The sequence below is a fragment of the Dermacentor silvarum genome, chromosome 5, assembly GCF_013339745.2.
Source record: "Dermacentor silvarum isolate Dsil-2018 chromosome 5, BIME_Dsil_1.4, whole genome shotgun sequence".
Lineage (NCBI taxonomy): Eukaryota > Metazoa > Arthropoda > Arachnida > Ixodida > Ixodidae > Dermacentor > Dermacentor silvarum.
In genome coordinates, this window is record NC_051158.1 from 151,752,325 (window position 1) to 151,777,077 (window position 24,753).

At 47.8% G+C, this 24,753-nt stretch overlaps 1 protein-coding gene and 1 long non-coding RNA gene across 2 annotated transcripts in view; one reads left to right on the top strand and one right to left on the bottom strand.

Moving 5' to 3' along the window:
• Positions 1–24,753, bottom strand: part of LOC125946068 (uncharacterized) — a 337,861-nt gene that overhangs the window by 299,503 nt on the left and 13,605 nt on the right. The window lies entirely within an intron of this gene.
• Positions 14,184–24,753, top strand: part of LOC125946069 (uncharacterized) — a 37,359-nt gene continuing 26,789 nt past the window's right edge. The window contains exon 1 of the long non-coding RNA XR_007467380.1: positions 14,184–14,195. This is a non-coding gene — a long non-coding RNA (uncharacterized LOC125946069). The remainder of the gene's footprint in view (positions 14,196–24,753) is intronic.

The window sequence follows — 24,753 nt, forward strand, 5'->3', positions numbered from 1 at the left end:
GTACATAAAAAGACGTTTTGTAGCTATCTTGAATGCTTGTAGACGTTCTAGTTAATTTTGGCTGGTCCAAGACGGCTACAAAACGTCTTGTCTTCAGAAGTTTAGTGTTTCCTTCACTTAGTACCCACGTCAGAAGCCATTTCCGTGGCTTTTGAGTGTTAATACATTTTTCGATGAGTCATTGACGTTTCTGCTGAGTCATCCTCATGACTGTGACATCTGCCACCATCCTTTAGTGTTTCCTTCGCTTAGTACCCACGTCCGAACCCAATTCAGTGGGTTTTGAGTGTTAATCTTTTGTTGCTGGGTCATTGCCATTTTTGCTGATTCATAGTCATGACTATGACTTCTGCCGTCGTAATTTTGTGTTTCCTTCTCTTAGTGCCCACGTCCAAACCCATTCCAGTGGTTTTTGAGTGTTAATCTTTTTTCGCCGAGTCATTGTCATGACCTACATGACACGCATGTCATGACATTTATGTCATGTAGATAGATAGATAGGTACTGCCAAAGTAGCAAATGTTCACCAAGAAATGCTTCGCATTTAAAAACACGATACAGCGTATAAGTGGATACCAGGACATTGCGGTATCTACGGAAACGACCGTGCAGATGAGGCCGACCAATCTGCTCATGATTGTCTCCACTGTGCTGCTATACCCCTATCCAGAAAAGACGCAGCAACAAGGTTTCGGTCGCTCGCACGTGAACTTACACTTGCGGAGTGGAACTCGACCGAATTTACTAACGCTCGTCTCCGCAACCTTGACCCGAATCTATAGCTCCGTCTTTCTTCAGGAATATCTAGAGTTACGCGCATCAGATATTATTCCATAGCGCTTTTTGTCATGCTTGTGTGCTATTCAGGTTTCCGTATCGTAGGCTACTACTGATAGAATGAAATCATCAGACGCCTATTCTTTTAACTGTAAGATGCCGGTCATAGTTTGCAACCTCCTCCGGCATGGACTAAAGCATATTTCCGTTCTTCTGGATATTACTTTCATCATCCGGGCCAAGCTTTGTGATTTCTTGCAGATTTATATCCACAATTTTAAATGACCATAAATAAACATTGTATTTTAATTTAAAAATTCATTGTATAAAACGCAAACTGTTCGTTAGCTGCATTTGTCTGTACATTCAAGCTTCGAGTTAACTGGCTTCGAGTGAACCCCCACTGGCAGTACTTTGTGCACTACGAAGGAAGGCATTTTCTCTAAACGTCGTGCACACAGTGGGTGTATTCTGTAAGAGTCCACCTAGTGGACTGTCCACTTCGCCTGTCGTGAATGAGTCCGGCCGCACGCGCGAGAGGGCGACTGGCTGGCTCCCTCAAGCGCGTGTGGCTGGAGCCAATGGCGACAGCCGAAGTGGACAGTACACTAGGTGGACTCTTACAGAATACCCCGCAGGTCAATTCTTTTTAACGCCATAGCATTAGGTGCCCCGTGTCGCAGGAAATGCGGGGACGGCGTCCAAGGAGGTTGGAAAAAAACTGCTTGAGTGGCAATGCTGCTTCGAAAGTGAAGCCAGGCCGCCGTCTTCTTACTCAAGGCACGAAGAAACATGACGGAATAGTGCAATATAGGAAACACCTGCTTCTCGCCTCCTTCATGTTTAAGATGGCTTATTTCGCTTTAGAGATGCTATCGAATGTATACCTTTGTTTCACAGGGGGTAGGGGAACACCCGAATGCCGCGGTACATTTTTTTTAGAGATCATGATGTCAACACTCAGCCAAATGAAATATTGTAGCCAAAAACAACGACGTTTTATTTTACAATTAGCCTAGTATTTCCATTCGAGTAACAAAAACACTTAACGTGTGCGCGGGCTGCAGCCTTCGCGGCACTCTTTCAGAGGTGAAGTCAGGGCAAGCGGTGGCTTCACCCCTGCTGGTAAACAATAACGGGCGCCGCCTCTCGAGAAGTTTTTAGATGCGAAGCAGCCCAAGGTTGGGGCTATGTGCCTCCCTCCATCCGCCGTGCGGCGTCCACACCCGCACTGCGCATGCGTATCCTCCTCCCCCTTCTCTCCTTGTATGTATATGTATAGTATATGTATGCCAAGCTCCGGCTTCCGGAAGATGGAACCGGAAGCCGGTTTCTGCTTCCGGGTCCGCTTCCGGATCCACTTCCGTTTCCACTTCCGGTTCTGGTTCCACTTCCGCTTCCACTTCCGGTTCCGGAAGCCAGCTTCCGGAGAACGCTTCCAACGTTTTGCCCGAATGATCCCCCGGTGCTTCGCCCACTCATCATCATTCACTTCGTCCACTCATTCTCCTCCCGCAACACCGCGATTAGTGCCACGGACAGCGTCAACGCCAGTGTCAGCGCCGTGGACAGCGCCGCGGAGAAGAGGGCTCGAGCCGCTGCCACGAAACGACAGCGGCGATAGGCCGATCTGAAAACCAATGGGAACTTGAGTCTACGCCATGACTGCATCGCATACTACTCAGGGTTCCCCTACGGGAAGATGGTGTAATTTTTTTTTTCAACCTCCTTGTCAGCGTCGTAACCGGCGTTTGCTTTCCGTTCACGGTCGAAAATTGCCATATATATTGTTACGGAGCGATCCATACATCGATCAACGCAATGCTTGGCAGAACGACAAAGACGACGATGAAGACGCTGGCACTTGGGCCGGATCGGAATTCTCCATGTTTTTAGGCAACAACAACAACAAATCTCTTGCCCTAGCCTCCTCTGTATATATTTTGTAAATATATCCTTCGCCTCCATCTCGCTTCCGTCAGACTTTGGTGGTGGGGCGGGGTATGTCTCGCCTCGGAACGGAACTTCGCAGCAGCAGTCGTTTCGGACATCTGTCTGCAATGGCGGAAGACACAGCCTCTACATCAGCGCCCGCCACTTCAACGGTCGTGCTTTTGCAACACTGAGATCCTAGCACGTTCTCCGGTTCCGGTGACGCGGACGTTGAAGACTTGCTGGCGGAGTACGAATGTGTGAGTAAGAACAATCGATGGGACCCTACCATGATGTTGGCAAATATAATCTTCTACCTGAAAGACAGTGCGAAGGTATGGTTAGATAATAACGAATCTGAGATTGGGAGCAGGGACAACTGAAAAGAAAAGCTCCGAGAATTGTTTGGGAAGCCCATTGGCCGAAAGATCACCGCGACAAAGACGCTCGCGTCACGTGCGCATACGGCTACTGAATCTTACGTCGCGTACATAGAAGACGTATTACCGCTATGCCGCAAGGCCGACGCCGAGATGCCGGAGGACGACAAGGTTTGGAATATCTAGAAAGGGATCGCCGACGACGCCTTCTGCCTTTTAATGTGTAGAAATTGTTCGACAGTCAACGCTATTATGAAGGAGTGCCGGCGCTTTGAGCAGGCTAAAAGCTGGCGCACTGGCCACTCATTTGCCGGCTTCCCAACACGGCGGGAACGTCCTCTTGCGAAGACCGCATGGCTGCGCACAACCGCCAGTTCCACCAGACCAGCTGACACGTATTGTACGCCGCGAACTTGAGGCCATTACCCTTGCTCCAGTTCACGCCGGTAACTCGAGCAGCTCCATTACGGCTCCATTAATTCAAGCCATTGTCCGGCAGGAGCTCGCCAACATGAGCATTCACTCTGCGTGCACCGTTGCCAGCCCAACACAAACTTCGTCACGTCCGCCCTCTTCCTATCAAGAGCAGCGATTCGCTACTCGATATCGCGCCCCTGCTGCGTGGCGAACCCCTGATGATCGGCCGATATGTTTTACTTGCCACCGTATCGGCCATGTCGCCCGTTACTGCGCCACCCGCTGGGCCTCAGCGCCTCGAACGCTGTCTACCCCTTACCGCCATTTCTAGAGCACCCGCTTTCCGCCTTCAAATCAGTGCTATTACCCCAACGCCGATGGTTCCCCTAGGATAAGTAGCCGCTCGCCGTCGCCGCGTGGGCACCAGTCACGCTCGCCTACAGGCCGTCGCCCGTTGTCTCGCTCACCACAGACTCGCCGCCCGTGGTCCCCCTTCAGCCCTGCACGTGCCTATCAGGAAAACTAAACAATGCAGCGCCTGGAGGTGACACTGCATTGACGACTGCCACCACAAATCCCGTTCTGACGCTGCCGACATGACGAAGCTTGCTAGGCGTTAATGTTGATGGCGTTACTATTCCTGCACTCATCGACACTGAAGCGCACATCTCTGTAATGAGTGCAGATTTTCGTCGACGCTTCGTAAAGTGCTCACGCCTGCCGCCTCCCGCATTCTCCGCGTCGCTGATAGAGGGACTCCTGCCGTTCTTGGGATATGCACCGCCCGCGTCATCGAGAAGTGCCCCCATGACCTTATCCTCGGCTAAGATTTTTGTCCACTCATTCTGCCCTCATTGATTGCACAACCGGTGCTCTTCAGCTTGAGCTGCCCTATCCTCCCGACAGTCCAGCCGACATAACGCAACGCTTATGTTCTCGCCACCACGTTCGTTTGCCGCCTCAAGCTGCTACATACGTTACTTTGACGTCTTCACGCGACATTACCGATGGCGACTATAGCTCTTGTCTCCGATTATCGACGTCCTGTTAGCCCGTGATGTCGCACTAGCTCAAACCATTGTTTCCGTGGCTGACAATACGGTGGTCGTGCCGCTTTTCAACGTCAGCCTGTTGCCTCAGGTTATCCCGCAAGGCATGTCGCTGGCCACCATCTCCTCGCTTGACCCCTGCAAGATTGCCGCTTTCGATGCCGATGTTTCGCCTTTTGCTCCGCCAACTTCGCGCCTTCGTCTCTCGACGACATTAACAAGATGATTGCTCCTAATCTTACTCAGGCGCAAGCCCAAGATCTATACCGGGTCCTGGCGTCCTATCGTGACATGTTTGATTTCGACGGCCGCCCTCTAGGCCAAACATCTGTCGTTGCTCATCGAATCAACACTGGTGACGCCACTCCTATACACCGACATCCATATCGCGTAACGCATCACGAACGTCCAGTCATCCAGAACGAGGTCGACAAAATAATTACAAAAGACGGCATAGAACCTTCATCTAGCCCGTGGGCCTCCCCTGTCGTTCTCGTGAAAAGAAGGACGGTAGCTGGCGTTTCTGCGTTGATTATCAGAATTTGAACAAAGTCACTCTTGAAGACGTCTACCTCGTATCGATGACGCCCTCGACAGCCTTCATGGAGCCCGATATTTTCCTTCCATCGACCTTCGGTCTGGCTATTGGCAGATTTCAGTCGACCCTATGGACCGCGAAAAAACTGCCTTTATTACGCCCGATGGCCTATACCAATTCAAGGTCATGCCATTCGGACTGTGTAATGCCCCAGCAACTTTCGAACGTATGATGGACTCTCTGCTGCGGGGATATAGCTGGTCCATCTGTCTATGCTATTTAGACGATGTGATTGTATGCTCGCCTACGTTTGAATGCCACCTGACCCGTTTATCGATCGTTCTTGCTGTCTTCCGAAGAGCCACCCTTCAGCTGAACTCCGCCAAGTGCCGTTTCGGGCAGCGCGAGATAACTCTGCTCGGTCATCTTGCCAGTGCTGCCGGTGTTCAACCAGACCCCGACAAGGTGCGAGCAGTGCAACAATTTCCCGTGCCGCGTTCAGCCAAAGACGTCCACAGTTTCGTAGGATTATGTTCCTACTTTCGTCGCTTTGTCCGGAACTTCGCGGACATCGCCCGCGCTCTTACGGAACTCTTGAAGAAGGACGTTCCTTTCGTGTGGGCACCCGGGCAAGCAGCTTCGTTTTCTGCCTCGTCCGCCTACTCACTACACCACCAATACTCGCCCATTTCGACCCCTCATGGCCTACGGAACTTCGTACTGATGCCAGTGGTCATGGAATTGGGGTTGTCCTTTGCCAAACACAGCACCGCAAGGAACTTGTCATCGCCTGCGCCAGTCGCCTTCTGTCCTCGTCCGAACCAAACTTTTCCATCACTGAACGCGAGTGCCTGGCTTTAGCATGGGCTGTCACCAAATTCAGACCTTACTTGTTTGACCGAACTTTTTCTGTAATGACAGACCATCATGCTCTATGCTGGCTTTTGTTGCTGAAGGATCCCTCTGGACGTCTCAGCCGCTGGGCATTACGGCTTCAAGAATACTCGTTTGCTGAGCACTACAAGTCTGGACGATGGCACCAGGACGCTGATTGCTTATTACATGACCCTGTCAATGCTCCCTACCTCATTGACCCCGACTCCGACGCCTGCGTACTGTCCATCCTTGCTTTGGATGATATCCCCACCCAACAGCGACGAGACGCGTCCTTACGGCTCATAATCGACCGTCTTACCTCTCCATCATCAGATCATTCTGTTCGCCTGTTTGAGCTACACGACAACGTACTGTATCGTCGTAATCATAGCCCAGATGGTCAAGAGCTTCTACTTGTCCTACCTCGCCATCTTCGCGCCAGTGTTCTTCACCAGCTTCACGACGTACCAACTGCCGGTCACCTAGGTGTCTAGCGTACTTACGCCCGCATCCGACGCCGGTTTTTCTAGCCTGGCATGTACCGTTCGGTGCTCCACTATGTCGCTGCTTGTGAATAATGCCAGCACCGCAAGCGCCTTTCAGCGCTGCCTGCAGGCCAGCTACAACCTATTGATATCCCTGCAGAGCCATTCTTGCGCGTAGGCCTTGACCTTCTAGGCCCTTTCCCTACGTCCATCTAGGGAAACAAATGGCTTGCGGTCGCGATAGACTACGCCACGCGCTTCGCAATCACCAGGGCTTTGCCGATAAGCTGTTCTACAGACGTCGCTGACTTTCTCCTACACGACGTAATTCTACATCATGGCGCCCCTCGGCAGCTCCTCACCGATCGCGGGAGGTACTTCCTATCAAGAGTGGTAGATGGCATCCTTCGTGCCGGCTCCAATGAACATAAGCTCACCACCGCTTATCATCCGCAGACGAATGGATTGACCGAGCGCCTGAACCGAACGCTAACCGAGATGCTGGCCATGTATGTTTCACCAGATCACCGTGACTGGGACTGCACGTTACCATTTGTTACCTTTGCGTACAATTCCTCGCGGCATGACACCGCTGGATATTCACCGTTTTATCTGCTCTAGGCCGACATCCTGCATTGCCCTTCGAGACTCTCCTTCCTTCGGCTCCTCACTCACCTACTGAATACGCCATTGACGTCGCAGCTTGAGCCCGTGCAGCTCGTCAACTTGCCCACGATCGACTTTCTGCTTCGCAAGCAGCCCAGAAGTCCCGTTACGACAGCCGACGCAGAAGCGTGCACTTCACGCCTGGCTCTCTGGTCCTCCTATGGGCGCCATGCCGCCACATTGGCCTATCAGAGAAGCTCCTCTCACGTTACACCGCGCCCTACAACGATCGTCGTCAACTCGGTGGCGTAAATTACGAAATTTTACACCTGGATCCTGCTTTTACGACATCATCGATGCCAACTGAAGTTGTTGATGTTTCCCGGCTAAAGCCATACTGCTCTTCTAGCTATTCGCCTTCATAGCAAGCGCCAGGACGGTGCTTCAGCCGCCCGAAAGTGATGTTCCGGAGCGATCAATACATGGATCAACGCGATGCTTGGCAGAGCGACAAAGACGACGATGAAGACGCTGGCACTTGGGCCGGATCGGAAATCTCTTGCCCTAGCCTCCTCTGTATATATGCTGTAAATATATCCTTCGCCTCCATCTCGCTTCCGTCACAATATTCATCACGGCACTAAAGTTGTTCTTCTATCCCTGAAGTTGCTCAGACCTTGTCTGAATTACTTTAGAAAGTTATTCCTGGGAATTTTCAGAATGACTACTCTCAAACAAATGTAAACAAAACAAGGACCACGCGCGCCTTTTATGTTGAGTCTTCTTAGGGTGAAATAATAAACGTGCGAAGCAATAACAGAATATTGGCACACGCAAGAGGCCGCGTTTGTAGCAGAAAGCTCGCCTTCGTGCATAGCGTTCGCCGCCATCGTTTCCCGTTAGACGTTGCGGTTACATAAGGCGCAGCTGGCGGGAAGCGTGAGAAGCCGTCCGGGAACTTAGAATGCCATCGCGTTCCACTCTTAAATGCGAAGCTTAAGCGTACTCGAAATTTTCTTGAATTTGAAACAACCAAGCCGCTGATTCCCAAAAACGATCGAGAAGAGGAACTGTGAAATGTCACAATATTAATTAACGACGAATGCGCGTTTGCTGTGATGATGAAAGCGTATTCTTAAACAAGGGAGGCTTATACGTGTTTTATTTTTATTCCAGACGAGGGTTTCTCACTGGGAGAAGTAATGCATTTTCGCATAAACGGCGTTATTCAGCGTTATTTGCTCCTGCGTCGTCCACGAACATCCGAGCTGTGACTTCAGCAGCATTTTGCATGGTCCTGCCGCCTATATCATCGTCTGCCTCTGTAGAGAAAATTTGCAGGGCAACTGGAAAGTGCAAAAAAAAGGGAAAAGAAACAAAGATAAGCGCCACAAATACTGATAATATACGACAATCAAAAAACAACCCGGAGGATTCATTAGCAGAGGCAGGCGCCCCTTCTGCAAAATGCCTAGTCAATGTAAGTAGAAAAACCTCCAAATGGAAGCACTTTTTTGTAACAGACTGCTATGTACGGTCAGAGTTTAGCATATTTACTAGAAGTGTTTAAGAGTGAAGGTTCTAAACCAATCCGAGAAGGTATGTTAGACACAGACAACTTGAAAATATCCAACATGCAATACTTCCACATTTTTTTTTTAATGGAGCTGTTTAAACTTTCCGTTTCCCGCGTAGCATTCGCCAAAACTCGCCTAGCGAAGACGTCACTGCGCTTTGCCTAGCAACCACCTCGTGGAACGGCGTGTGCTTTGCCTCCTCTACGTGCCGTGCACATTTGCCTTGACATGGGACGTTAAGGAGAGCGAAGGAGAGCATGCGCGTGGCGCGCGCTATGCTTTGGAGAGAGAAAGAAAATGAGAGAGAGAGAGAGCAAGACAAAGAAATTTAGCAGTACCAACGAAGCTACGCGCAGAGCTGCTGCCGACGCGTCCGCGTTTCTCCGCGATCGCGCCGAACGCGCGCGCTGTCCGTGACTGCAGCAGGCGCCTCTGGCGGCGGCTTGGCAGGTTTTGACCAGCCACGCCCCGGCAAGTGTGGAGGCGCAGCTTCGCCGTGACGTCACCGGGGAGATAAAGCTCGGAGCCGCCACAACGGCGGGAGAACTCTCGTACGACCAAAGAAGATCCAGACAGCTGAATAAGGAGCCGCTCATCTTGAAGCGCATCGCGTGGCGAAACCGGCGGCCAGCCAATTGGGAATACCGTGCCTAGCAGCACTTAACATTTCCTAGCAAAACTTAGCCAAGCCCAGTAAAACCTGGAAGAAGCTAGGTCGATCACCAACTCCGCTGTTTACTCCAGCCTTGCACCACTAGTGCAAGCTGCCCACATTTTTTTCCAGCGAAAGTGAAATGTAAAAATACCGAGTGGTGCTTTAGCTAGAAAAAGGTTTATGAGTATCATTAGATAAACGCGTGTAATGCTGTTCGCGGCTACTTACCCGGTGAGCGGAGGTTTTCGGGAATGAGAAACAACTACTTTTAGTTACCTGCTACTCAATGACAATACCAGTAATGAAAGAAGCTAACAACAGCACGTTACCAGTTGTACGAGTGAGGTTGGTTATTTTTCCTCAAGGATAGTGTAATACTAACGCACCACACTTCTTTTAAAGGAATGCAGCCTGGTGAGACTGATAACTGACAAATAGCAAATTGCATTGTATGATTCGGCACAACAAATTGATATATAGGCTGCCTAGGAACAAGCGACTCCTTTCGAATGTTTCGAAATTATAACCCAGCGCTTATATGCGCCGTGCCTTCTCTTAAGAACTGCTGGTCTCACGCAAGAACCGAGGTGATCCTGGAGCTACAATCTTTTAAAAATGTTTATTTCATTAGTCTGTCTTTCTTGAAGCTCCATTACGTGTTGCCATTTTTATATTCGCTCAAAAACGAATTTTTATCAATTTCGTATACTGAAGTATAAGATACTTTGCTTTTCGTGTTCAATATTTCGTAATATTTGAAACCAAACATTTCACATCTAGGAATCACGAGGTAGAACTTGAAAGCGCAGATGCACGTGAACCGCCTAAATAAAATTGTCTAAGTGAATTGCTGGGCACATACATCTCCTGTTGTCCTCCAAGGCATGTTTCCAGCACTGGCATTTTTCCTTTGCATGATCCATATCTAGGCTGAACACGGCTATGATATTTTACACTTCATATAGTTCATCCGAATGAACGTGCCCATGGGAAAACTCAGAGAGCATTAGCTATGCATATTTCTTTACCTCTTGGCCAGCAATAACTACACGGACGTCTAAGCACCGCTTTCTCATTTGCTGCTTGTCGAACCTGGCAACATTCGTTCTCTACGAGCTTTGTATTTTACCAGCTTCACTAAGTAGGAATATAAAGACATTACAGTCGAGCTTATTGTTAGATATTTTGTCATTTGCTCTAAGAAACTATTGAGAATATCCTCAAGCATCAGCCGCAGTCATATCAAGCCGCGCCAAGAGCTCCACTTCTACCATGGTCAGTGCAGTCTTTTTGTGAGGTACTCACCATTATTAACAGCTTACGAGATGATTCTGTGGCATGAATGGATGATTCGTAAATTTTGAGAACTAATAACTCTTTCGAGACCCCAGCATAGCAACAAGTTGCATTATTGCAATCACCCGTATTTACACACATGCATCGTAACAGACACGCATCCTGAAATTGAAAATCCAGTTTTCAGACATACTGAAAATCCGTTAAGTTTGGCCATCCCTGCACTTGTAATGTTTGAAATAAGCTTTCAGTTAACATAGCTTTACAAGAAAGGGCGAAATTACCTTAACCTGCTGCTACATAGTGGAAACTGCACCACCGCTTTTGCGCTAACGGTGATCGAGTAAAATTACACTAGGGTAATTATACTACCCAGCTGCACAAGAGTAAAAATGCACAGCTGTCTTTAATTTATTTGCAGTGAAAGAATACTCTAGTGTTACTACCCTTCCGGAGGAGGAAGAGTGTTTACCCTGCCTCTGATGGCAGTACGAGTACTTTAATAAAAGAGCTGCATAGATACAGTCAGATTTAAAACTTGAATACACTGTTTATATGTATATTGTTCATACTTACGAATCAGGATAGCCACCAGAACTTGTGCTGTAGTCTTCCACATTTCGTTGTTGTCCTAAAGAAGATTATTAACATTATAGATAGGTTGCACGGACGTCATCGCGGACGTAATATTTGCGTACTAGCAGGTCGAGAAGCGGCGTAAGCAAGAAATATGACAGCATCACAGCAACGGCAGGCACGTCTTGTGTAGTACGTCAGAGCGATAATATTGATAAATAGGTAAAAAACAATCGCCGTCAAAAAGCCAAAGAGTGTGTGCATCATAATACGCTGCACTGATGGCATCGTAGTCGCCCTCTTTGGGTACCATCTCGGTGAGAGATGGATACCTGACGTCACATGAAAACTATCTATAGGACAGTTATAACCAAGCAATACTTAATTTTAGGTCTAGAAGCACAAACTAGAGCACTGCACGAGCTCGGGCTTACCCGAAAGCCCGGGCCCGGCCCGGCCCAGGGGCCGGGCCGGGCCGGGTAGAGCAGTTTTTTCACGGGCTTGGGCCGGGCTCGGGCACGGCGTGCGCTTTTTGACTCGGGCCCGGGCCGGGCTCGGGCTTTCTGGTGGTGTGCATGTAACGTGCAGCGAGTTATTCTCGGGCGTCTCAACTCTGAAAAACATGGATTTTTCGGTCTCGGGCCGGGTTCGGGCCGGTTTCGAGAAGGGCTCGGGCCGGGCTCGGGCCTAAGGTAAAGGGGTAGCGGGCCGGGCCGGGCGGGTAACGGTAAGTTTCTTCTATGCCTGATAATTTTATATATTCATCACATCACCTAATTATCTTCCTCATTGACGGGGCTTTCCCTTCCGAGCATGAAAATCATTTTATTGCACCACCAAATCACCAGTTATCTCCCAAACACATTTGCGTGGCCAGCAAAACGCTACATTCCTCCTAATCTCCACTGCACTAGAGGCTACAACCCCTTTTTCTATAATACGTGCCACTTTATTTAGCTCTGTTCACTTTACGCCCATCACCCATCATTCCATTGCACTTTTTGTTATGTTTGTGTGCTATTAGGTTTCTGTAACGTAGACTACTACTCATAGAATGCAATCATCAGACGCCTATTCTTTTAACTGTAAGATACAAATCATCGTTTGCAAGCTCCTCGAGCATGGACTAAAGCATATTTCAGTTCCTCTGAATATTACTTTCATCATCCGGGCCAAGGTTTGTGATTTATTGCAGATTTATATCGACAACTTTAAATGGCCGTAAATAAACATTGTATTTGAATTTAAATAATCATTGTATAAAACGCAAACTGTTCTTTAGCTGCATTTGTCTGTACATTCAAGCTTCCGAGTTAACTGGCTTCCAGTGAACCCCCAATGGCAGTACTTTATGCACTATGAAGAAAAGCATTTCCTCCAAACACCGTGCACACAGGGGGTGTATTCTGTAAGATTCCACTTAGTGGACTGCCCACTTCGCCAGTCGTGATTGAGCTCCGGCCGCACGCGCGAGAGGGCGACTGGCTGGCTCCCTCAAGCGCGTGCGGCGGTAGCAATGGCGACAGGCGAAGTGGACAGTACACTAGGTGGACTCTTACAGAATACCCTGCAGGTCGATTCTGTTTAACGCCATAGCGTTTGGAGCCCCGTGTCGCAGGAAATGCGGGGTCGGCGTCCAAGGAGGTTGGAAAAAAACTGCTTGAGGTGGCAATGCTGCATCGAAAGTGAAACCAGGCCGCCGTCATCTTACTCAAGGCAGGAAGAAACATCAGGGTATAGTGCAACATAGAAAACGCCTGCTTTTCCGCTCCTTCATGTTTAAGATGGCTAATTTCGCTGTAAAGATCCTACTGAATGTACGCCTTTGTTTCACAGGTTGTACGGGGAAACCTGAATGCCACGGTACATTTTTTGGAGTTTTTGATGTCAACGCTCAGCCAAATAGATTATTTAGCAAAAAACAACGACATTTAATTTTACAATTAGCCTAGCATTTACATTCGCGCAACAAAAACACTTAACGTGTGCGCGGACTGCAGCCTTCGCGGCACTCTTTCAGAGGTGAAGTTAGGGCAAGCGGTGGCTTCACCCCTGCTGGTAAACAATAACGTGGCCGCCTAGGGAGCCTACATGCAACGCCGTTTAGGCGCCGCCTCTCCGGAAGTATTTAGGTGCGAAGCTCCTTATAGCGGCACCCGTTCGTCCCCGTCGTAGTAGGTAGCCACGTCTAGATTTATGAATTGCTCAATAGATGGCGTTGTGTGTCCGTATATGTATGTATACCCATATATACATATATATGTATACGTATAGTATAAGCGGAAGCCGACTTCCGGTTCCGGTTCCACTTCCGGTTCCGGTTCCGGCGTTTTATTTAAAAAAAAAATTCCGAAAGTTGTGTCCGTAGCGCGGAATCGAACCAGGGACCCCTCGCTTCCGAACGCGCGGCGTTAGCCCACTACGCCACGAAGCTTTTTTTTTCTTTATTGCCGGAACTTTCACTTTGTGGACACCCATTTCAACAGTTCTTGCCAAAAAAACAAAATACATAATGATACATATACACATACTTTCGAAACAGTTGCATGCATCCATGTTGTGCGGTCAGCCACATTTTGGCTGCCATGTCATGTCAGGTTTAAAATTCTTTTAAAGTTGCGAGGGGCTCAATCCTCGTCAGCCAATCCGGCGGGCATTCCTGATCTTTAATTACATCGATGAACTTGGAAACACCCTCCCGGAAAAGTTGTCGCGCAGGCCTTCGGTCAGGCTCACAATAAAAACCTGCCATTCGAGCCCGCCATAAACAGTGGAGGCCCATTAGCATAATGAGGTCCAAAGGCAGTCCGTCCTCATTTTCTACAGTTAAAAATCTAATCCCTAATGAATTTAAGGGCAATTCTTTCTGTAGTGTTCTTTCAAGAACGTCCCAAAAATAAACCCCTTCCCAACAATGCAAAAATACGTGATCGATTGTTTCCAGTTGTTTACATATAAGGCCCGCCTGTTTGCTCCCCAAGGTAAATAAAAACCCTTTTCTTGTAAAAAGGCCCGTACTGGCAAAGTCCCGGTATGTAATTTAAAGAAAAAGGATTTTGTACCTGGCTGCACCTGAATTTTTTAACACGCTTTAAAACGTCATGTCCCTGTCCTCCACTGTTTATGGCTCTATACATGGGAACCGGTATGATCATGTCAAGTGTATCCGTGTATAATTTTTTCCGTGACACCGAAAAAAGGTAATCATTAGAAAAACGTACGGATAGAAAACGGACACTGTCAACTACTTCCCTTAGGTACCCTCGAAGAGAACCAGGCATACTTAAATTGCTTACCACATAAGCCGGCAGACGCTTGCTCAGTCGCAACTGACACATGGTGTGCAGAAAGGGGTCGCGCACGTCTCGAAAGAATGTAAACCTGTTCACTAGCTGTTTAACGAAAAGATGTGACAGGCCTAGGCCCCCGTCTTTGACTCGCTTAAACAAGTTAATTCGGCTACATCTCTCCCATTCTGATGCCCAAATGAACACAGCAAAAACTCAGTGGATTTTTTGCACATTTCTACGAGAACAGTATAAAACTTGCATGACGTACCATATCTTGCTTATTGAAAACAAGTTGCATACAGTGGCTTTCGCAAACATTGACAGATGAGTGCCTTTCCAATTAGTTGTTTTTTCCTTGATTCGCTTAGCTTCTTCAAGCCAGTAGTCCTCATTACGACGGTAATGTTCGAGTGGTACGCCCAAGTATTTAGCTGGTGATTTAATCCATCTAATGTTGGCGAACGTTTCCGGTGTAGACTGCCATTCACCATGCCAAAAACCCAGACACTTACTCCAATTTGCTGTGCGCACACTAGACACACGCACCACGATGGCAATAAATACCCAACATTAACGAAATGCCGCGTTTCTAGCGCGTTTCTAACGCGTTTGTGCTAGCGCGTTACGGCCCGTGTAAGAAGCTGGTGTAAGACGCTGTGGCCTCTCCGCCTTACCTTCAACTCGTTTCGAACGCGCTGCCCAAGGCGGTGGCAAGTCAAGTTCAAGTCGAGGAGCGTTTATGAATACGGGGGGTATACTCTCTCAGCAGTCATGTGATGGCGTCGGCAAACGCGGTGCATGTGTAAATGGCTGCGTAAGACGCTGTGGCCGCTCCCCCTTACTAGAGAGTACTGCATGTTTCTAACGCGTTTGTGCTAGCGTCCCCTTAAGCGGGAGATCCGATGATTCCCTCCGGAGCTTCGCCCACTCATCATCATTCACCCCGTGGATATGCTGTGATTTTTTTTTTTTCAACCTCCTTGTCGGCGTCGTAACCGGTGTTTGCTTTCCGTTCAAAAGCGAAAATTGCCGTATATATTCATTACTGCACTAAAGTTGTTCTTCTAGCCCTGAAGTTGCTCAGACCTTGTCTGAATTTCTTTAGAAAATTATTCCTCGGAATTTTCAGAGTGACAACTCCCAAACAAATGTAAACAAAACACCGACCACGCATGCCTTTTATGTTGAGTCTTCTTAGAGTGATATAATAAAAGTGCGAAGCAATAACAGAAGATTGGCACACGCAAGAGACCGCGCTTCTACCAGAAAGCTCGCCTTCGTGCGTAGCGTTCGCCGCCAGCGTTTCCCGTTAAACGTTAAGGTTACATAAGGTGCAGCTGCTGGGAAGCGTCAGAAGCTGTCCGGGACCGTAGAATGCTATGGCGTTCCACTCTTAAATGCGAAAATTAGACGTCCTCGAAATTTTCTTGTATTTGAAACAACCAAGCCGCAGATTCCCGAAAGCGATCGAGAAGAGGTACTGTTTCTGTTAAGGACGCGGCCACATGAATCCAAAAGTGCCATTTTGTGGTTGAATTCTTCGCGTTTTTGATCAAATGCTGACTTTTTCACGATACTTCTCGTTCATGAAACATTCTGGAAATGCGCGGTTTTCCATCGCTCTTATTTTAAACTTATGCGTTGCTTTATACAAACGCTTGATCTTATATCGTGCACCACTGCAATAGTAGGTGAACGTCACGCGTGAAGACGCAGATGAGTTACTATGTGAGTATATTTGCACATTTTCGAAATCCAATAACTGAAACTTATAATACTATGCAGGAAAGGAAATAATCTTGCAAGTGGTACCCCTTACGTTTAGTTTCATTTTAATACTCACGTTCCCTTACTCCTTGGTGCTGCAAGGAATTTGAACTCCAAGCCCACAATCTGAAATATAGCAGTTCTCTACCCTCGATTTATACTTCTGATGGAGCGTCTGTATTTTACATAGGTATCGGGCGCATAGAAGTAACAGCTGCTAGAGTTGTTATTTCTTCCGCATCGAACATCTACACGAAGGCTATCGGGAAACGTCTGTGCTTATCAAAGCTCCAATAATGATGTGTTTTTCAGGATCGTGTACACCAAACCGGATGTGTGTCTAAGTTGCGGAAAACAAGGTCATTTCACGGGTGTTTTTAAGCATTCCTGCCTATTTTTGTTGCCACGCAATATAAAATAATGGGTTCGTCGGGCGTGTATGATGATATTTGCGAATATCTGGCCTGTATTTAAACATACTTGCTAATACACACCAAACCGGATGCGTGCGTCTGAGTCACGGAAAAGAAGGTCATTTCTCATTTTTGTTTCAAGCATTCCGGTCTATTTTGTGGACAACTGCCAGGCAATATGAAATAAGGCTTTTATTGCGCTTGTATCATAATATTCGCGAGTACATTGCAGGCATTGCAATATTCTCGCAATGCATATATTGCAAGTGCTGATTCTTGGCGGAAGAACCAAGCTTGAACCAAAACATTTTTACTGTTTTCCTCAGCACGTTTGGGTCAACATTGCTGCATACTTGAAAGGGTTATACATGCTTGAATGAGTTTATGTCCGTTCGCATCACCTACGAATATTCACAGGGATACAGCATGAACTGATCATTTTACAAAAATCGATGGCGCTTTTGAGCTGCACAGAATGAAAAAAAAACGAAATCTGGTAGAATACCTCTCACGATGAATGTTTACGTGACAGAGATTAGCACTTAAACAATGTATCGAAACAGCCTAATGCAACCACCGAAACACATCATGTATTAAGCGAGTATGAAGCAGAAATGCTCCTTCAGGCTTGCCACTGTGCAGGTTGCGCCATCTAGCGCCCGCTCAGCAAAGTACCCGCGTGGTGTTTTATGTAAATTCAGACAAACTGCGCCCATCACCGGATAAAATTAAATAATTTTGTTTGTTATTTACAGAGGGCCCATTTCGTATCAAGGATGAGAAGGAAAAAGAAGAAAGGAGAGGCAGGGAGGTCAACCAGACGCGCGTCCGGTTTGCTACCCTATACGGGGGAAGGGGATTAAAGGGATGAAAAGAAAGGAGAGAGAGGGAAGAAAGTACTAGCAGTATGAACACGTGCGGTTGTCTAACACTTCACAGTCGGTCACTGAGGCCAGTCGACTTCATGAATTTTTACAATGCCCGCGTCGCTTTGTGAGCCTGCGACGCGTGGGGCCACGGTCCAAGAATCTTTGTCTATTTCATATCAAACAGGTTGATTGAAGTGTAGCACATACTTAGTTTCACATACGACGGGATCAAAGCTGGCATCAACGAGGTTCATGGAAGAGCTGCACATACGCAACATCACATACCGGTAACCCAAGTTGACACGACCATTGGTTTCGATCCCGGCATCTTCATCACAGCAGCTCGATGCTCTATATAACGATTAGACCATGCACTACCCAGCGGCAAAAGTAGGCGGGATAACGGTTGGAGACAGGCAGGCAGGCTGAGAGACCGTGCTGGAAGTTCTTTTTCCACGCATTCAACAGGCGGCCGCTCAACGTCATGCTATTAGCTCCTCACGAGCTGCTGGCTCGGGCTATTGCAGTGGCGGCTAGCCGGTTCAACAAATATGTTCTCTGCCGTTTCCCTGCGCGGTGTCTTCTTGCGTTTTAAGACAACGCGGTAGCCGGCAGACCCTGAGGTCCACCACATGGTGCAGAAACACGGGACCTCGGCAGCGACGTCAACCTCACCGACGCACGGAAACGCTCCGCGAGGCCTTTCTTTTCGCTCAAAATAAATTGTCGTCTGCCACTTCACCGCTGCATACGCATAATTTTTTCTACATATTTTCTACTCTCCAAGTGAATTTTCGACCTAGTCATCGGCGTTGACGACGCGGTCGGCGTCGCCGTGAGGCTCCGCACATACTTAGTTATATGTATGCTGTATGACATGCTTCATTTTTGGGTTTTATTGGCACACTATTATTTCATTAAAGTTCTTCATACAACTGTTGTATTCTTTACCAAAATACTCCTCAGAATGTTGAGAATGTCCGTCCACGAAAAATGTCGTGAAAAATAACAATCGCAGCGCATGCCTTCTATCTTAAATCTTCTCAGACTAATAAAAGTGCGAATCATCATCAGAGATCAAACCTGAAAATTGTATATTTTACTGGCGCGGCTCTCCATTACTTATCTCCGTAATCCACCCACCAAAGAGGTTTGAAACTTACCCGACACGGAAAACAGGTGGTAAAGTCGCTAAGAAAGATTAATAAATAAAAATGAATAACATTTACCAAACGGCAGGATTCGAACAAAGGACCCCGAAGCACAACAGCTCGATAGTCTTACCTTGTTTTCCAGGGGCGCATGCCTCAGTGAGGTAATAAAAACATCCGTAAGAATTTTACGCGTGCAAGCCAGCGCGTTGACGGGCTTGGCGATCCCGGCCGCTGCGGCCTGATTTCGATGGAGCCAAAATCCAAAAACACCCGTGGGTTTGCTTTGTAGTGCACGTTAAAGAACCGCAGGTGGTCAAAATTAATCCAGAGCCCTCCACTACGGCGTCCCTCAAATTCAGAACTGGTTTTGGCACGTAAAACCGCAGAAGGAAGAAGAACGGGTTTGGCGCTTTTGATGAACACATCGCACGATTATTCGCCCTCTTCAATATATAAATAAAATACTTATTCTTTAATGATTTTTGTAAAAATTACTTACATTACCTGCGATTTCCCCTTGCGTCAGAATATGAACGCCATATGGCGAAAGATGTCTAGGCGTGTCCATGTTACCATCGCAGAGACTGGTGCACAGGAGAAGCTGTATTCTCAAACTTCAAGTCATACAAATTTGCTTGCTGGAACAAATTGTAAAACAGCCTACGCAGCCTATGCAGACCCGCTCGGCTTGTGCCATCGTTTTCCCACGCTTAGTAGCCAAGTTACGGTGGCTAGAATGGTACCTGCCAGTGCCTTGTTCCTGCCACGAAGCACCACGCCCTAACATCGCCCAAACATACCGCCGCGTGTTGTCACAACGCGGAACGAGAACTTCCAGCGAACCGCTATTCACAATAAAGCAAGGCGGGCCCACATACGCGCAAGGAACACTCCGTTAGTTCAGATGCAGAAACAACGTGTTACTGCTCACGCTGCACCTCAACGTCGGAGGCGCCCAGACGTGGTGCTGCAATTACAGGAGGCCTAAGGAGGCCGAGGCTAAGCGACCACGTCGGCAAAGCCCTGCAGTTGAAACGCTCGACGCGGACACGCCTATCTTGCCCGCCGTGAGCATGTCACAGTACGGGAACGCAAGGTCAAGACAAGGCGACAGCGGCGACAAGACAATGTAGTTCAAACCAATTGTGCGCGTCATCAACTTTTCTCTCTTTGTGTGCCAACTCACCCCACACAACGCGGTATTTACTTAGACAGATTACGTTTACTGCAGTTTATTCTGCCACTATACAGCTACGAGCCTTACACTTCTTGTAATATTCGAACATGTTTCTATCGAATTCAATGCTTCTCCCTTATTGAAGGCCCCATTCTGCCCTACTTACGAAGGGACGGAAAACTGCGAGATAATTAAAGATGATAAAGCAATTCACGTGATGCTGATTATGCCCTTTCATAAACATGTCAAATCACTCTCGGTAGATGAGCACTCGCGCGATTATTCTTTCTTTGCGGATCATTTAACTGATTTACAGTTGGAAGCTGCGTCGCACTTGATGCCAAAATTGGTTTACGCTGTCGCCATCACTGCCGCATAGTTTGTGCCGCGTCCCTACTTCGCATTGCGAGGCGCTGTTTCCACGGATGCGCTCCGCACCTTTTAGATGGGAAGCATCTTATGCTCGGGGCTATGTCACTCCCTCCCTCCCTCCGCTGTGCGCCGTCCACTTCCGGTTCTGCTTCCGGTTCCGGAAGCCAGCTTCCGGCTTCCGGAGAACCCTTCCGGCGTTTTGCCCGAATGATCCCCAGGTGCTTCGCACACTCATCATCATTCACTTCGTCCTCTCATTCTCCACCCGCAAACGCCGCGATGAGTGCCTCGGACAGCGCAAGCGTCAACGGCAGTGTCAGCGCCGTGGACAGCGCCGCGAAGAAGAGCGCTCGAGCCGCTGCCACGAAACGGCAGCGGCGACAGGCCGATCTGAAAACTAATGGGAAGTTGAGTTGACCCCATGGCTGCTTCGCATACTACTCAGGGATCGCCTATGGGAAGATGGTGTAATATTTTTTTTTTGGTGTCGACTTGAGCAGCTGATAAGTGCGCTCCAAAATTGGCTTGGGTTGGTTGTCTTCACTGGCAGCAACGTGCATATAATCACGTGCTCTCACGATGCCAGCGTGGCTGCGGCTGCTGCTTCCCTAACACGCTGTTGTACTGCCTTAAACGATTGCTATTTACTGAAGGAATAAACGAACATACGGTTCTCTATGTTGATATTCCGCATTGCTGACCGTGACTCCGTGAGTCCACATCTACTGACCCGGATAGTGGACATATCGCACTACTATGGCTGACCAGGTAGCCTTCGTTGTTCTTCGACAGCAGGAGCGAACACTCGAGCAGCAGTCGCTACAGTCCCAGGAACAATTGATGCAGAAACAACGACAGCAGCTTGTGCCCGACAAGAGCAGTCACCAGAGCGCTGCTCCGCCTGAGGCCAGTCCGGACGTCTGGCACAGAAGCACTCGGCGACCGCAAGCCCCCAATGGGACGGAAGGGAGGCGACCTTTAGCTGCGGCACCAAGTGCCTATTTATATCAGAGGCTCCGGCAACAGTCACCAACGCCGCAGGCATTTTTTGCGAACGCGAGCAAAATGCCGACGGTGTCGACAACAGTTCTGTGTGTTGCTGGTGCTGCTGCATGTCCAAGTTTATACAACTGATAAAGCTACTATCATTACTCCGTATAGCTCTCTACAAATATGCTATCGCAATTGATCCTTCGCCTTTCAGGTGAAACTGCGACAACTTTTTTTAAGAGCAGCAACTCCTCATGGGCGGCTCTTTGCTCAAGCCATAGCATGTTCCTGCGTCTGTGTCATAAACGACTTTTTGCTGTGACGTATTCACTAGACGACCAACACCCTGTGTGCCTTCATCGCATCGTTGTTAGATGTTTAACCAGCAGCAGAAGCTCAGCCTTCCTGATATTCGAGGCTCGCAGCTGACCGCTATGTTTGGACCTTTAAGTAGCATGACTCTCGTTACGGAGCATTTTACTATGAATGCCAACAAGTCAAACTTATCCGACACGTCTTTTGCCACTCGGAGAATTCTACCACTCTTCCAAACGCTGACAACACGTCCACCTGTACACCATTTCGTCGTTTACACCCACAGGACCTTATTGATCCTGACTCGCCGCCATCGATCGTTTCACTCGGTGGCCTCAAATATGTATTCTCTAAAGGATTATTGTAGAAGACGTCGTATAAACTTTCTTCCTAGGGTGAATAACCCGTTTTGGCACCCCTCTTTACTTCACAGCCGATCGACGACGAGAGTTCGAATCTGAACTCCTCAGTAACCTCCGGCTCGCCGTTGGTGTTGAGCTATTTAGGACCACCATTTGCCACCCTTGCGCCAGCGGGATGGTCCAATGCTTTCGTCGGCAATTCAAATTAGCCATCGTGTGCCACTCTTCCTCAACCTCACTCGAGATTCTCCCAGCGGTCGTCCTAGGTCTCCGGGCCACCTTCAAATACAACATTTGGTCGAGACCTGCATGGTTGGTCTACAAAGATCCACTACGCCTTCCCAAAATTCCTCGTGGCATCGTCAGCCTGGGCCAGCTCGGACCCCTTCGATTTAGTATCCCAGCTCCAACGCCCCTCTGGCCGTCGCCAGCGGCACGTCATTCCAAGAAAGCGCCCGTTGTTTGCAAGAAGCTCGCAACATGTACTCATGGTTTTGCGGGTGATGGCCCCATCCGTTCTTCTTTCCAGCCGCCGTAGACCAAACTATGCCGTAGTATCCATTGCGACGACAGAACATTCACCCTGCGCATCAAAGCGGTGAACGTTCGTATTTTCTTCCACCGACTAAAGCTGGCATATCATTCTCTTTTACGAGGTGCACACACACAGAGCCCCCCTGAACTTTCAACAACCTGCAGGGCCACCTATCAAAAAATACACCATAGCTTAAAAACAACGGATACAATTCAAAAACGTTTGTCAACCCTGTGGTCGCTGTACACTGCAAGGTATCGCCAGCACGGCTGCACAGTTTCTACGACGGCACTGCTTCACACAGCGATGCGTTGCTTCCACAGCTACACGCCGCGCCTTTTTAGCCTCGACATGAGCAGCTAAGAGCCTTTCTATGCTGGCTTGGGGCATTTGTCTTTGCAGCAAGGCATTGTAAGCTTATCGCCTCCAGAGACCACTATCACATTTCCAGCGCGGTTCACGCATATAGCCAAGCCGAAGCTGGGGCTGCTCCTTGCTAAAGACAGACTTGTAATGCCTTTCACGCTTTGCAGTTACTGAACGAATAAACAGCGTATAGTTCTCTATGTTGGCACTCAGCGATATGATCACTAATTTTGTCCTCCCGCAGAATTGCTGAGAAGTAGACGCCCAGTCGACATGTGATGTCTTCGTGGGAGGACTATTTACTGTTTATAAAAGCCAAGGCATGTCTATACACGCATACAGTTGTTAGCCAGCACATGCCGGTGCGCTCCTTCTTTACTTGTCCCACGCGGCAGCGCTCTTTTCATTCGACCAATGACCAACTAGCCCATAAGTCTATCCTCCCAAATGCGGCCGCAGAAGAGGAATAGAAGTACACTCTAACGCCGCGTCGTTGCCTATCACACCGTTTAGAAATCGTAGGATTTGAAACCATTGTAGCACATTAGTCTTCTGGACAAAAGCTCTCGACTATTATCTCTGCGCAGTCATTGGAGCCCTGCTGTCATGAGTGCCGTTGAGAAAACATTTTTGTTTCATCAAACACTCGCGAAACTTTACCTCTTTTACTGTCACGGAACGCAACAGTTCAGCAAGTAAATTGTTGCTGCTGTAAGATTTTCGAAATACAAACCACGTCTTTCCGGAGGTAATGTGTCAAAATGTCCTAAGAATGTTCTCAAAGCTCCTAAATAGGAATGTAGAAAGAAAGAGGGGAGAAATATGCTGTGACTGCCAACTGAAAGTCTTTATTTTCTTCTGTATCTTTACAGAAACGGTGACAGGAGCAAAAGGCATCGAGGCCTGACAGATGCTCCCGCTCCGTTGAACAGTGTTTGGCAACAGCGAAAGCTTACATAGCGCAAAAGCAAATACAGCAACGTCGTTTTAAGATATTGTAACAAAGAAGACAGCATTGTATGCTAACAGATTACGGGATAAATAAACACTAGAATTTAAATTAATTCGCTGCTTCGTGACACGTGAGATATTTTTTCTATATTACATACACTCAATATACACATAAAAATACATCTCAAATTGTCAACATGATAACCAGGGCGAAAACGATACTAAGAAGACTGTACGGATGTTAGATCTTTAAACAGCATGAAGAACTTATATAAAATATCAGAGGTAGCAGTCAACAAAAATTAACAATGTAGTAAATACAGCACGCATTAAATATATAATATGAAGTGTAATTAGTGAAATTGGATTTCATTTTCAAGTACCAAGACTTTGAAAGGTTTCGTCAGTAACCATATTGCACTCCGTAGATCCTAGACGATTCAGCTAGGCCGAGATTTGATATGTTACGTCTTGTCTCCCATAATTGGTTATCGCCCGCGTAACTCAAATATCTTTCCTACGTAGTGGATGGTGATTTTGCGATTGTGACCCATGAACATCAAAAAGTTCATTAGCTCTTATATATATATATATATATATATATATATATTGTTATATATTTTCAACTGTGTACTTGCACCTCTCGCATGAAAATGAGGACCTCGCAAGATAATCGAAATTCAACAAATACTTTGCCTCATTTTGATTTGAGTGAGAGTCTTAGTATCATATAGCGACGTCAAGCCTTGTCATCATCCAGAATTCGATATTTTCGCACGTCCTATGCTCACGAACATGCGTAATGTTTCTTTGAGCGATAAGGCTGCAATGTTTAAGCAGGGTGCCGCGGTCAGCTGTAAATTTGGTCTTCTTTCCCGAAATTTGCGGTAGTGACACATTTGTGTTCTGGACAACGCCAGAGCGCGTCTTCCAAACAATTATGACCGCAATATGTGCAAGAGCAGAGGCACCAATTTCATGTTTTCCATACTTTTCTGCGCCACGAGAACATAAAATTGCTTTTTCCT